The 15,093-nt window shown below is 48.3% G+C and overlaps 1 protein-coding gene across 1 annotated transcript in view; it reads right to left on the bottom strand.

The window, feature by feature from the left end:
• SULF2 (sulfatase 2) overlaps nucleotides 1–511 on the bottom strand; it is a 126,092-nt gene extending 125,581 nt beyond the window's left edge. Inside the window, exon 1 of the mRNA XM_019972544.2 lies at nucleotides 38–511. The gene's annotated coding sequence lies outside the window, so the exon portion shown is untranslated. The remainder of the gene's footprint in view (nucleotides 1–37) is intronic.
• Nucleotides 512–15,093: the final 14,582 nt, after the last annotated feature.

Raw genomic sequence — 15,093 nt, forward strand, 5'->3', positions numbered from 1 at the left:
AGCGCGCACCCTCGCCGGGACACAGACGCACACTCACCCGGCACACACTCGCTCCCGCTCGCCCTCGGTGGAGAGTTGAAACAGCTGTGGGATTCGCCCCGGAGCTGGAAATGAGGGAGGGACGCGAGCCCGAGCCGTGCTTGCGCGGGGGTGTGTGTGTTAACACACACACGCACGAGGAGGGTATCCCTAATAAATCAAATATCGCAATAAAGTCAGGAGGGCCATCGATCAGGTCCACTTGGCTGGAAACGAAGAGAAAGAATCCTCGCCTCCTTTCCGCTTTCTTTTTCTCCTCCTTCGGAGCTCGAAGGAGCCAGGTGTTCCACGGGGCTTGCGACAGCCCCGGCCGGGCGCTCCTCTCGTAATGACACGTTAATAAATGTTTTCTTTTATCTGCTTTCACAAGGGCTCGCCCTGGTCTGCAAACACCCGACCGCCTTCCCTGAAAGCCCCGCGCTCGCCTCTAACCACACATGTTAGCCTTCGGAAACGCGGGCTGGAGCCGGGGCCGGCGGCTAGATCGCAGGGTGAACTGCCCACGCGCCCTGGGAGCTCCTCGAGACGTTAACTTGAGCTCACGTGAAAATAGCTGCCAGCCAGTTGCCCAGAAATGGTCCGGGAATAGCAAAGAAAGGAGAAAGTGGCCTCCTCTGAAAGGGGAGGAATTCGACTCAAGGTGGTGCTGTCTACCGCGCTTTCCCCCGTCCCCAGCCTCCCAGAAGAGGGCAGGGATGACAGGGGTGGGCAAAGGGCCGCCAGAGAAGCAACTAGTAGCTGCAGAAAGCACAGCTGAGTTGCTAAGAGAAAAAAAGCCTCAGCTGTAGATCAGTATACTTGCCGGCGGTGGTGAACTGATGTAAACCGAGTAGCCCTCTTACAAGGGAAGTATTATTAGACCCATATTACAGATGTGCAGACCGAGTCACAGAGAGGTTAAGTAACAGGCCCAAGGTCACACAGGTGTAAGTAATGGACTCAGGATTTGAACCCAAGACATTTGGCTCCAGAGTTATGTTTTTAAATCACAGGGCATTGTTACTTTTCAACATAGCTTCTCCTTTCTCTGTTGCAGTCTTTCATGCCAGCTGGGGTTGTCATATTTAGTGACTAAACATATGGAAGGCCCATGAGGATGTACCTATACAAAAAAATTCTCCATTGTTTAGCCGAAATTCGAATTGAGCATCCTGACCTGATTGGGGCTGAAGACTCCTCTCACCATAATCTCCCTTAGCTACCCCTAGATCAACCGACAGTCCAAGTAAATCAGAAAAACCTGGCATTTTGCTTTTCCAAATCAGATTCTGGTGCCCACCTTTTGGGACCACTGAAGTTGCTCATCTTCTGCCCTCTTTTTGCTTTGGATCAAAATGTGAGGCTTACCTGTTCACTAGGACTGACGAAAAATAGTGAGGACGCCCCACCCTTCTGGCCTCGTCTTTGCAAAAGGGATGCATTTGCTGCAGAGTGCCTATTGTTGTGATATCTGGGAGGATCATAAAGCATAAAGCTGGCTATGTATGTAGTGTAACATTTTCTGTTAGCCGCATTGAAAAAATAAACAGGTAAAATTAATTTTAATAATATAGTTTTTTTAACTTAGTATATCTAAAATGGGAGAAGGCAATGGCAACCCACTCCAGTACTCTTGCCTGGAAAATTCCACGGATGGAGGAGCCTGGTAGGCTGCCGTCCATGGGGTCGCACAGAGTCGGACACGACTGAGCGACTTCACTTTCACTTTTCACTTTCATGCATTGGAGGAGGAAATGGCAACCCACTCCAGTGTTCTTGCCTGGAGAATCCCATGGACAGAGGAGGCTGGTGGGCTGCCGTCTATGGGGTCGCACAGAGTCGGACACGACTGAAGCGACTTAGCAGCAGCAGCAGCATATCTAAAATAGTATCAATTCAATGTGTAATCAATATGCAAATTATTAATGAGGTATCTTACAGTTTTGTCTTATTAAGTCTGGGGAATCTGGTGTGTGTTTGACACTTACAGCAGCTCTCAATTCAGACCAGCCCCATGGGGCTAGGGGAGCCCATGCTGCACAGTGCAGTTCTATGGCTCACGCCCGAGTGTTTACAGCAGGTTATCTCATGTAATCCTCTTCATCTTTCAAGAAAACCGATGCTCAGAAAGGTCAAGGGTCACAAAGTTGACAAATGGGATTCTGACCCACTCAAGGCGGTGCCTGACTTTGGGATACGTTTTCGCTATGGTAGCAGTTTTCTCACTGGGACCTCAGAGCCCCATGGGGGTGTCTCGGGGGCGAGGGGTGGAGGAGAGAGGTGAGATCTGCCTTTTGCTTGCTTTTTGTGTTGGGTTCTGGGGAGCATTTCAGAGGTCAAGGGGAATCCCATCCCCCAAAAGTTCAAAACCACATTGCCTTCCTTGAGGCCTCACGTTTACGAACATGGTTCTCCCTTCCCTAAGTGGGCCGTGCTAAGTCTCCTGGATCCTTGTCCACTCATCAGGGAACCCCAGCAGTGGAGGGGCAGCTCACGATTGCCTACATGGGGCTGTAGGCAGGGCTGAGATGGTGTCATTTGATTATCTGTTTTGGATAGTTCTTCTTTCAGCTGTTGCTGTTCAAAGACCAAACATGATGTCCGTGGCTCGCTTCTTATCCTTTTTGAGGAAGAAGGGGATGGATCTTGTGTGTGAGTGCCTCTTTGTGCGTGTTTACACATGCCTCTGTGTGCAATCAAGCATGTGTCTACTGCAGGCAGATGCTGTGGATCCAGCTTCAGGTCAGGACTTAACTCACCAGCTCAGACACTCACGGGGCCTGAGGGTCTGCAAAGTGCCCTCTGGCCACGTTCTTTTCCCGGTAATTCTCAGCAAACCCACGGTCGTCTGGGTCCGAGGCCTCGGCCTAAGTTTCCCAGGTTCCCTGCAGGCAGGTGGGGACTCCTGGCCCCATTTGGGAGCGCAGGGTCCTCCTGGGAAACACCAGGGGCCTCAGGGGTTCAGATGCCCCCTAGCCTGGGAAGTCACTCAGCCACTGCTGGGTGGGGACCTGGGTGGGGGCTCAGGATAATTCTCAGAACCTCCCACCTCCAGATTCTGTGGCCTTTCCTGTGTCCATCCCCACCATCCTGTGTCCCTCCTCACCCTGACGTCATCTCTCACTGTGATTGCCTTGGTCCTGGCTGGAAAATCGGGCTTTTCAGACTCCTCACACCACTCCCTCGAGTTGGTTTAACCTCGAGGGGACCTTTCTCTCGACACCCACAAGCCTCCTTTCTTCCTCTGGCGGCTTCTTTGGCAGCCCTCTCTGCAGAATGCCCATCTTGTTCTATCTACCTGGCTTGGCCAGAAGGCCCTTCCGTTTCCTTGGGATTCCTATGTAACAACAACAAAAATCATTCCTGCTGTGTGATTATCTCCATCAAAGGGCTGAAACTCGGTCTGATTGTCCGAGCACTGCTGGCTGCACTTGGATTGGAGTAGATGGGATTTTATGAGGGTTGTAAAAGTCAGGCTTTTAACATGTCTTGAACAAATTGGCCTGTGAAGGAGAAGAGTAGAAATAGGGCTACAGAGGGGAGGCCTGGGAATGTGAGCGAGCCTCAGAAGTGAAGCACAGGTGGCTTCAATAACCCACGGGAGTTTGTCTGTAACCTTGCTGCTACAAAGCCGAAGAGGCTGCAGAGTCACCCCCAGGGGGCTGGGAATGGAACGTCTCAGCTCCTCAGTGGGGACCATTTTGCACCGGTTTTAAAATACAAATCCCAGCACCATCCCTAACATTGTGAATTTGCGGTTGGTTCTGCTGAGTTTTCACTGAGACTCAAGCTGTCTTGTCTGCAGAACTGCCATTGTGTTAGAGGAACACTGTTTACATTTCTTGAGATATTGTGATAATGAAAAACAGCACCATAAACCCCCATTAAATCTAAAGAACATTAATTGTATTTCACGCTGCCTCCCTGGGCTGGCACGCTGACATAGACATGCTTTACTTCAGCAAAACAGGGCTCATCTTTGCAGCGCGGTACCCATTTCCCTCCTTAATTACGCGTAATTGTATAGTCTAATTTATTCTAATGCCTGACGCCTAAAAGTGCACATTCATGAATCAAGGGTTAGATTGGGAGGTAGGAGAATTATAAACGGGTATAATTGCAGTCTCCTGGGGGCTGCTTATGAGTGATCTCAAAGAGCAACAATGTTTATTCAGAATTCTTGCTAACGAAAGACAGGCTGCTTCCAGTTAAGAACGTGGATAACAGTGACGATTTGTCTCGTGGCCTAACAATACACCACTAGTTCTCTCTTGAATAAGAGGGCAAGAAAGATTAAATATGTGAATTTCATGTAATTTGTGATGGGCTGAAACAGACACACAAGCAGCCTTAGTCCTTGTGTGATTGAGAATTAGTGCCGGTACTGCCGCTCCCACCCCGGGACCACAGCTGCAGATCTCCGAGGGCAAGGCAGAGCTTGGGGGTCTCTGTGGGCGATCTTTTTTATAGAGACAAGCAGGGTCCACTGGACCATAAGTGCAATTCAGTTTAACCTCACTCTGGGACAGCACTCCTCATTTTACAGTTGCCTTCCAGAAAAATCACTTTGGAACTTTGACTGTAATGAATCAATTAATTTATCAGTTATGATTAATGTTGGAGGTTGGTTTAGGAGAAGTGGAATAATGACTCAGCACTGCTCCAGGGCTAAAGTTCTAACTGACCTGGACTCTGTCCCCACTGGCTGGTGACTCCTTAGCTGATCACCTCGGGTCTCAGTTTCCTCATTTTTAAGAATTGAGGATAATATTGAGGACATCGCAGGTTTTCATGCAGTCTAAGTGAGATTAATGAAGGTAAGGTAAATGCACACACGGTCCTGGCTGGGAATGTTCACTGAATCAGAATCAGAAACGTGCTCCCGTGGGCCTCTAGAGAGACTCCTCCATCATCTGTAAAACCTGATGGTGGACATCCAAGGCAATTGCTTTGATGCCAGGGCAAACCAGATCATGCCACTCCGAGGCTTACAATCCCTTCTGCTTAGGTGAAAATCCAAATTCCTGAGCACAAGATCTACATGGTGCTTATCCTGGCCGCCTCCCCACATCTTTCTGTTCTCGTAATTCTCTTATCATGAAAATTTCAAACCCAAAATGGAAAGAATAGCACAGCGAATATGCTATACCTGAAATCAACAGTTGTTAATATTTTGTCCTGATATGTTGCTGAACCATTTGAAAGGAAGTTGAGGACCTCAAGAAAAACTATGACAAACCTAGACAAGATATTAAAAAGGAGAGACATTACTTTGCCAACAAAGGTCCATCTAGTCAAAGCTATGGTTTTTACAGTATTCATGTACGGATGTGAGAGTTGGACCATAAAGAAAGCTGAGCACTGGAGAATTGATTCTTTTGAACTGTGGTGTTGGAGAAGACTCTTGAGAGTCCCTTGGACTGCAAGGAGATCAAACCGGTCAATCCTAAAGGAAATCAGTTCTGAATATTTATTGGAAGGACTGATGCTATAGCTCCAATATTTTGGCTACCTGATGTGAGGAACTGACTAATTGGAAAAGACCTTGATGCTGGGAAAGATTGAAGGCAGGAGAAGCAGGGAATGACAGAGGATGAGATGGTTGGATGGCATCACTGACTCGATGGAGATGAGTTTGAGCAGGCTCACAGGAGTTGGTGATGGACAGGGAAGCCTGGCATGCTGCAGTCCATGGGGTCACAAAGAGTCAGACACAACTGAGTGATCGAATTGAACTGATCTGAGGACCTCATGGCCCATCACCACTCAGGACCTGAGTGGGCACGTCCTAAGGATACACTCGTCTCTCAGATGACCTACCCCTATCGTCACACCTAAGAGACTGGACAGTAATTCCATAATCACTGCCCCACTTGCTCACATTAAGAACCCCAGGCGTTTCTCTCGCTTTGTTCTTCAAGTCTTTGCCTGCCTCAGGATCTTTGCATTTACTGGGCCTTCTTCATGGAATGCTCTTTCCCTAGATTTTGCTCTATGAACTCCTTGTCATCATCTGATATCAGCTCAAAGGTCCCCTGCGGGAGAGTTCTCTCCTGTTTTACCCAGAGGTGTTCCCCAATCTCCCTCCCTGTCTTCCCTCCCCATTTTATTGTCTTCCTGTTACATGTCGCTGTATGAAATTCTGTGTTTTGTGTCTGTGTACTTGTTTTGAGGTCTATTCCTCCTCCCCACCTCCAACCCACAGTAGCTTCAGGAGAGCAGGGTCTGTCCAGAGAAGCATGAGCCCAGTGACCTAGGCTCTTACTCCATAGGCTCCCCGCCTCCACCAGCTCCCTTCAAGTAGACAGACTCTGTTATGAATTGTACCTTATCACTGGCTTGTACGTTTTTAGAAAAGGATAGTCCGTGCTGGATGTCTGATATGCAGGGGCACATAGGTAAATACATGTTTTTCAGCTAAGGTTGCAATAACAGATGAGTTAGGAAATCAGGAAAAGACATGAGTATTAAAAAAAAAAACAACTTTCCAAAGGTATAATTCAGACACCATAAGATTCATTCATTTTGAGTGTACCACTGAAATGTTTTTAAATTTCCAGCGTTGTGCAACCATTACCATAATCCAGTTCTAGAACTTTCTCATCACCTCTCATAACAAGATCCCTCATGGGCAGGGGTCATTTTAAAGCTCTCCAGGTGATTCTAACCCATGGCTGGGCAGAGGGGTGTGGCGGGGGGCGCCTTGGGAAACAGAGGCGAGAGCCATAAAGCGGCCCAGAGGGTGCTGAGGTTCCTGGTTGATGATGAAATAAATGAACCTACTTTTAATTTGAAAGAGTGCAAATGCATAGGGGTCTGTGGGACTGAATCACTTTGCTGCACACCTGGGACTAACACAACATTTTAAGTCGGCTACACTCCAGTATAAAATAAAAATGAAGAAAGAATGTAAATGAGCACACACAGAAGTTTTGGTTGTGGGAGGATGAGGTGGGTGGTGAGAGGGATGGAGGTCAGGCTTGGCCAAAGCCCAGACCTTGGTCTATCAAGCGCTGGCAGTGGGGTGGGTGGTGGGCGACATTCCACGGTTCCTCCTGGAGGGAGAGGCCTGTGTCCGCTCCCCAGTCCACGCATCCTGCCTCCCCTGTAAATTTGGAGGGGAGAGTGGCGGCTGGGAACTGGGGTGGGTGTGGGGAGCCAGGCCCATGGAGGGGTCACCGTTGCCAGAGGGGCTAAGCACCATCCCCAGGGATGTACAGCGGTGTGAGAACAGCGGGGAATGGCCCAGGGGCCCTGCTCTTTCCAGCTCGGGGCAGCTCCCTGAGCCTGCGAGGACTCTGCAGAGTGGCTGGACCAGAGCTCTGCCTTGCTCGGTGTCCGGGGACCCCCAAACCTTCCTCCCAGCAGGGCCTTGAGCCCTGGCTCTGCCCCGAGAGGTGCCTCCTGGCCGTCACAGCGCCGTTCCCCGGCCCTCAGCTTTATTGCCGTCCTGAGCGTGCTCTCGGCAACTCATCCCTTTATGCCGATATCTGGTCGGTTGTCTGAGTTCCTGACAGGCACTTGTGGCCACCCAGGCTGGGCTGCAGACCAAGACTGCAGGCACAGCCCGCAGTCCAGAGCTGCGTTCATCCTGTCCTCTTCACCTTGGAGAGGGCGACTCAGGACCCCTGCGCCTGCCATTTAGAGAACACTTGCTGCACGTGGGCTGGGCTGCAAACAATAGATCTACTCGGCTAGTTAAGCGAGAAAGGGATTTGTTAAAAGATATCAAGTGTTTTCAAATCCTTGTGTAGTTTGGGCGGAGTGTCGGAATGCAGGCTCCAAGCTAGGCAGCAGGAGAAGATTTGGTGGGGGCGTGGGGGCTGCTCTGGACACGCACCAAGGCTGCTGTGTCTGTCCTGATGAAACTGGGCCTGGACATGGAGGTCCGACTGCTGCTGAGCCCCCGAAAGGGCCCACAGCCTTGCCAGAGTATTTTCTGTAGATGCTCAAATCCCTTGGGCACAGTGGCCACCACACAAAGCTGCCTTCTGAATTTTTGTCTCCCACTGATGTATCTGATTGGTGGGAAGGGGGCTGTGTGACTTTGCACCCAACTGCAAAGAGGTGCAGGAACTGGAGTTTCTGGAATTGGCCTGGGAAGACAGGATCCGTGTGTGTGTGTGTGTGCGCGTGCTCAGTCACTCAGTTGTATCCAACTCTTTGCGACCCCATGGACTGTAGCCCACCAGGCTCCTCTGTCCATGGGATTATCCTGGCCAGAATACTGGAGTGGGTTGCCATTTCTTCCTCTAGGGGATCTTCCTGACCCAGGGGTCAACCCGCATCTCCTGCAGCTCTTGCATTGGCAGGTGGATTGTTTACCACCGAGCCACCTGGGAAGCCCATTCCTCTGTGGGATATTAGGAAAATGGAGAGAGGAGGAATTGAGTGGCCATAAAAGACAAATGATGCTGTGAAAGACAGATGATGCTGTGAAAGTGCTGCACTCAATATGCCAGCAAATTTGGAAAACTCAGCAGTGGCCACAGGACTGCAAAAGGTCAGTTTTCATTCCAATCCCAAAGAAAGGCAATGCAAAGAATGCTCAAACTACCGCACAATTGCACTCATCTCACATGCTAGTAAAGTAATGCTCAAAATTCTCCAAGCCAGGCTTTAGCAATACGTGAACCGGGAACTTCCAGTTGTTCAAGCTGGTTTTAGAAAAGGCAGAGGAACCAGAGACCAAATTGCCAACATCCACTGCATGATTGAAAAAGCAAGAGAGTTCCAGAAAAACATCTATTTCTGCTTTACTGACTATGCCAAAGCCTTTGACTGTGTGGATCACAGTAAACTGTGGAAAATTCTGAAAGAGATGGGAATACCAGACCACCTGACCTGCCTCTTGAGAAATCTGTATGCAGGTCAGGAAGCAACAGTTCGAACTGGACATGGAACAACAGACTGGTGCCAAATAGGAAAAGGAGTTCGTCAAGGCTGTATATTGTCACCCTGCTTATTTAACTTATATGCAGAGTACATCGTGAGAAATGCTGGGCTGGAAGAAGCACAAGCTGGAATCAAGATTGCCGGGAGAAATCTCAGTAACCTCAGATACGCAGATGACACCACCCTTATGGCAGAAAGTGAAGAGGAACTAAAAAGCCTCTTGATGAAAGTGAAAGAGGAGAGTGAACAAGTTGGCTTAAAGCTCAACATTCAGAAAACTAAGATCATGGCATCCGGTCCCATCACTTCATGGGAAATAGATGGGGAAACAGTGGAAACGGTGTCAGACTTTATTTTTCTGGGCTCCAAAATCACTGCAGATGGTGACTGCAGCCATGAAATTAAAAGACGCTTACTCCTTGGAAGGAAAGTTATGACCAACCTAGATAGCATATTGAAAGCAGAGACATTACTTTGCCAACAAAGGTCTGTCTAGTCAAGGCTATGGTTTTTCTAGTGGTCATGTATGGATGTGAGAGCTAGACATAAAGAAGGTTGCTGCTAAGCTGCTAGGTCACTTCAGTTGTGTCCGACTCTGTGCAACCCTATAGATGGCAGCCCACCAGGCTCCCCCGTCCCTGGGATTCTCCAGGCAAGAACACTGGAGTGGGGTGCCATTGCCTTCTCTGAAATAAGGCTGAGCACTGAAGAACTGATGCTTTTGAACTGTGGTGTTGGAGAAGACTCTTGAGAGTCCCTTGGACTGTAAGGAGATCCAACCAGTCCATTCTGAAGGAGATCAGCCCTGGGATTTCTTTGGAAGGAATGATGCTAAAGCTGAAGCTCCAGTACTTTGGCCACCTCATGCAAAGAGTTGACTCATTGGAAAAGACTCTGATGCTGGGAGGGATTGGGGGCAGGAGGAGGAGGGGACGACAGAGGATGAGATGGCTGGATGGCATCACTGACTCGATGGATGTGAGTCTGAGTGAACTCTGGGAGTTGGTGATGGACAGGGAGGCCTGGCGTGCTGGGATTCATGGGGTCGCAAAGAGTTGGATACAACTGAGCGACTGAACTGAACTAAAAGACACATACCTCCTCCACCTGTAGCATGCCAGCAGGTGGGCTGAGCACTCAATGTCTCTCATTTAATCATCCTCCTTAAAGTTAGGGAACCGAGGATCTGAGAAGAGAAGTGACTTCTCCAAGGTCCCAGGGAGCTCAGACTCCAGAATTTTCACCAAACTTTCAAAGGAGGGATTAGATGGGGAATCTGGATGCCTTGGGGCCTCAACCAACAAATTAACCAATTTCATGTGGCTAATGCAGTCACAGGAGTGGCTCTGTGTCTTTGCTTACTGAGTCTTCTGATTGAAGCAAAAAAACCACTTCCATTTTATCCATTCATGAACAGCTAGATCATGGATGCCCGAGGTCAGGAGACTTGGGCTCTGATTCTGATTTCCTGTTGCATGACCTTGAGCCTCTGTTTGTTCATCTGTTAAATGGGTACCCAAATCTCATACCACCTCCCCTGCCACAACAAATTTTATGTTGTGTGTATGTTCAAATGGGAATGTGAGCTGAAATGAAAGGGTAAACTCTACACAGGACAGTTCTCTTTGATCTTGCTTCCCATCAGGAACCTGTGGATAAGGAATCAGTGTGGCCTGGGTACAGTGGCATTCACTTGGACTCATAAGGAATCATAAGCTGATATTGCCTGTTTAGACAGGAAGCATTGAGGGCTTGGTTCTTTGTCTCAAACAGGGACCATGCACCTGTGAGCCATTAACTGACACTATTTGGGACTGAAGTCCACAGGCTGTCTGCCTCAGCCTGGATGTTGAGAGGGAAGCCAGGTGAGCTGTTTTGGGGGAAGCTGTATGGCTAACCTGGTGGGGGCAGGGCTGGCCCTGTGCCTTAGAACTGCTGTGAAAGGAAGGTGTTTGGATCAGGGTTGTCCCAGCAAACAGCCTTCTTTCATGGCTTTAGTGAGACGCTCATTTATTAATTCATTTAACAAACCTGTTTAAAGTTGCTACACTCAGTAGCTAAGCCTCAAACCACAGCACCCCAAAGATGACTTTCATGACTCCAGCTCCCAGAGGCTTCGAGTCCAGTAGGCGTCTTTTTCAGACACCATACCAGGTTCGACAGAGAGTTTGTGGCAGAATATTTTAGTTCTTTCCTGCATCTGCTTCTTTTTTTCCCTTGCCAGTAGAGACTTGACTTTTTTTTTTTTTTTTTTTTTTGTGGTGGCAATCAATATACTCCACTCAAGGGGTGGCTGAGGATTGTAAGCTGGGGCTTCTCAAAGGGTAGTTCCTGGACCCGCAACATCAGTATCAGCAAAACTTGTTAGAAACTTGTTAGAAATGCAAATTCTTGGGCTCCACCCCAGACTCACTGAATCCGAAGCTCTGGAAGCAGGGCCAGCAGTCTGGTATAACATCCACCTCCCACACCCTGGGCTTCCCCGATGGCTCAGCGGGTAAAGAATCCACCTGCAAAGCAGGAGACAGAGGAGAAATGGGTTTGATCCCTGGGCCCTGGAAGAGGAAATGGCAACTCACTTCAGTATTCTCGCCTGGAAAATCCCATGGACGGAGGAGCCTGGCAGGCTACAGTCCATTGAGTCGCAAAGAGTCAGACACGACTGAGCAACTTAGCAACAACAACCCCACACCCCAAGTACCAATCATATGCGTGGCACATCGTCAGTTCTAGCCCGTTAGATGTAAGGAGGTATCTGCTGGGGGCTTTGAGGAGATACTTTTCTTCCTGTTAAAAAGGTCTGAGTCTCAGAAGGTGGAGCTCCTGCCTCACGCCCCCTTCCTCTGTTCCAGAGGTGGTGGTGTGTCTACAGATGCCCGGTGCTGGAGACAAAGGCATCGTATGGCCAGGAGGGGGTGATGTCCCATACTGGCCCAGGATGGTAGAACAGAAAAGAGCCTGAACTGCCCAACCACTCAGGCCCGCCTATGGAGAGGAAGACAGTAATGACCTCATGGCGTTGCAACTTGCAGCCTAGAGCACCCCTAACAGGTCCGGGGTCGCAAGGCTGATGATGATCCAAGCATCCCTGCCTTCCTAAAATGGTGCTCGAGTCGTTTTCTTCCTCTGTGCCTTTTCCACATCTGTAATTTAATACATCTTCACAACCTCGTACCCATTAGAATGGCTACTGTCAAAAAACCCCCAGAAGATAATCATCGCAAGTGTTGGTAAGGATGTGGAGAAACTGGAACTTCTGTGCCCTGTGGGTAGAGATGTAAAAGGGTGCAGCCACCAGGGAAAACAGTACGGGAGTTCCTTAAAGAATTACAAACAGAATTATCACAGGATTCAGCAATTCTACTTCTGGGTACATGCTCCAAAGAATTGAAAACCGGGTCTCAAAGAGATGTTTATACACCCGTATTCATAGCAGCATTATTCACAACAGCCAAAGGGTAGAAGTAAGCCAAGTGTCTAATGATGGTTAGGACAGGAAATTTTCTGTTGTGTGTATGTTCAGTTCAGTTCAGTTCAGTCGCTCAGTCGTGTCCGACTCTTTGTGACCCAATGAATCGCAGCACGCCAGGCCTCCCTGTCCATCACCAACTCCCGGAGTTCACTCAGACTCACGTCCATCAAGTCAGTGATGCCATCCAACCATCTCATCCTCTGTCATCCCCTTCTCCTCCTGTCCCCAATCCTTCCCAGCACCAGAGTCTTTTCCAATGAGTCAACTCTTTGTATGAGGTGTCCAAAGTACTGGAGTTTCAGCTTTAGCATCATTCCCTCCAAAGAAATCCCAGGGCTGATCTCCTTCAGAATGGACTAGTTGGATCTCCTTGCAGTCCAAGGGACTCTCAAGAGTCTTCTCCAACACCACAGTTCAAAAGCATCAATTCTTTGGCGCTCAGCCTTCTTCACAGTCCAACTCTCAACATCCATACATGACCACAGGAAAAACCATAGCCTTGACCAGACAGACCTTTGTTGGCAAAGTAATGTCTCTGCTTTTGAATATGCTATCTAGATTGGTCATAACTTTCCTTCCAAGGAGTAAGCATCTTTTAATTTCATGGCTGCAGTCACCATCTGCAGTGATTTTGGAGCCCCAGAAAATAAAGTCTGACACTGTTTCCACTGTTTCCCCATCTATTTCCCATGAAGTGATGGGACTGGATGCCATGATCTTCGTTTTCTAAATGTTGAGCTTTAAGCCAACGTTTTCACCCTCCTCTTTCACTTTCATCAAGAGGCTTTTTAGTTCCTCTTCACTTTCTGCCATAAGGGTGGTATCATCTGCATATCTGAGGTTATTGAGATTTCTCCCGGCAATCTTGATTCCAGCTTGTGCTTCTTCCAGTCCAGCGTTTCTCACGATGTACTCTGCATATAAGTTAAATAAGCAGGGTGACAATATACAGCCTTGACGAACTCCTTTTCCTATTTGGCACCAGTCTGTTGTTCCATGTCCAGTTCGAACTGTTGCTTCCTGACCTGCATACAGATTTCTCAAGAGGCAGGTCAGGTGGTCTGGTATTCCCATCTCTTTCAGAATTTTCCACAGTTTCTTGTGATCCACACAGTCAAAGGCTTTGGCATAGTCAATAAAGCAGAAATAGATGTTTTTCTGGAACTCTCTTGCTTTTTCAATCATGCAGTGGATGTTGGCAATTTGGTCTCTGGTTCCTCTGCCTTTTCTAAAACCAGCTTGAACATCCGGAAGTTCCCGGTTCATGTATTACTGAAGCCTGGCTTGGAGAATTTTGAGCATTCCTTTACTAGCATGTGAGATGAGTGCAATTGTGCGGTAGTTTGAGCATTCTTTGCATTGCCTTTCTTTGGGATTGGAATGAAAACTGACCTTTTGCAGTCCTGTGGCCACTGCTGAGTTTTCCAAATTTGCCGGCATATTGAGTGCAGCACTTTCACAGCATCATCTTTCAGGATTTGAAATAGCTCAACTATTTGAATTCCATGACCTCCACTAGCTTTGTTCGTAGTGATGCTTTCTAAGGCCCACTTGACTTCACATTCCAGGATGTCTGGCTCTAGGTCAGTGATCACATCATCGTGATTATCTGGGTTGTGAAGATCTTTTTTGTACAGTTCTTCTGTGTATTCTTGCCACCTCTTCTTAATATCTTCTGCTTCTGTTAGGTCCATACCATTTCTGTCCTTTATCGAGCCCATCTTTGAATGACATGTTGCCTTGGTATCTGTAATTTTCTTGAAGAGATCTCTAGTCTTTCCCATTCTGTTGTTTTCCTCTATTTCTTTGCATTGATTGCTGAGGAAGGCTTTCTTATCTCTTCTTGCTATTCTTTGGAACTCTGCATTCAGATGCTTATATCTTTCCTTTTCTCCTTTGCTTTTCACTTCTCTTCTTTTCACAGCTATTTGTAAGGCCTCCCCAGACAGCCATTTTGCTTTTTTTGCATTTCTTTTCCATGGGGATGGTCTTGATCCCTGTCTCCTGTACAGTGTCACGAACCTCATTCCATAGTTCATCAGTCACTCTATCTATCAGATGTAGTATGTTACCACAATTAAAAAGAAAAATCACCCCTCCCCCCAGAACACACCTCTTCAAATCCACCTTCCCTCATTCACATCTGCTGGCAGGTGGTCTCTGTCCTTCCTGCCTCCTCTCTGGGTTCTAGTCCCATGTATCCAACAGACTTCTTGACATCTTCACCTGGGTCTTTGGAAGGCAGCTCAAGTTCAACATGCCTGAGTCTGAACTCATGACCTCTCTCCCCCAACCTGCTCTTCCTGCCGTGTTTGTCTTTGGGGTGACTGACACTTCCATTCATTATAAGTCAGAAATCACTCTCTTCCTCAACTTCCTCCCCACCCAGCCTAATCCTCTGTGAGTTCCTGGGGATTGCCCTTCTTAAATGCCTGCCCAGGGAGGGTGGCAAGTCCTTGCCATCCCCTCCAGCATCACCTCTGACAATAGCAGTGGGGTCCGACTGGGCTCCCCTTGCAGGCCCTGGCACCATCCAAACCCACGCTCCAGGGCAGAGGCAGACTGCATTTTCCAGCTGCTGATCTGATTGACCCCATTCTAGTTTCCCTTTCAGTAATCTATGCCATATGACAGTACTTCATGGAAAATCTAGCCCCTTCCAGAGTCAACTGTTGTGCAGGCTTCTCCTTGATTGATTTCACATTCTG

The sequence above is a fragment of the Bos indicus genome, chromosome 13 (genome assembly GCF_029378745.1).
Source record: "Bos indicus isolate NIAB-ARS_2022 breed Sahiwal x Tharparkar chromosome 13, NIAB-ARS_B.indTharparkar_mat_pri_1.0, whole genome shotgun sequence".
In the NCBI taxonomy this organism is placed as follows: domain Eukaryota; kingdom Metazoa; phylum Chordata; class Mammalia; order Artiodactyla; family Bovidae; genus Bos; species Bos indicus.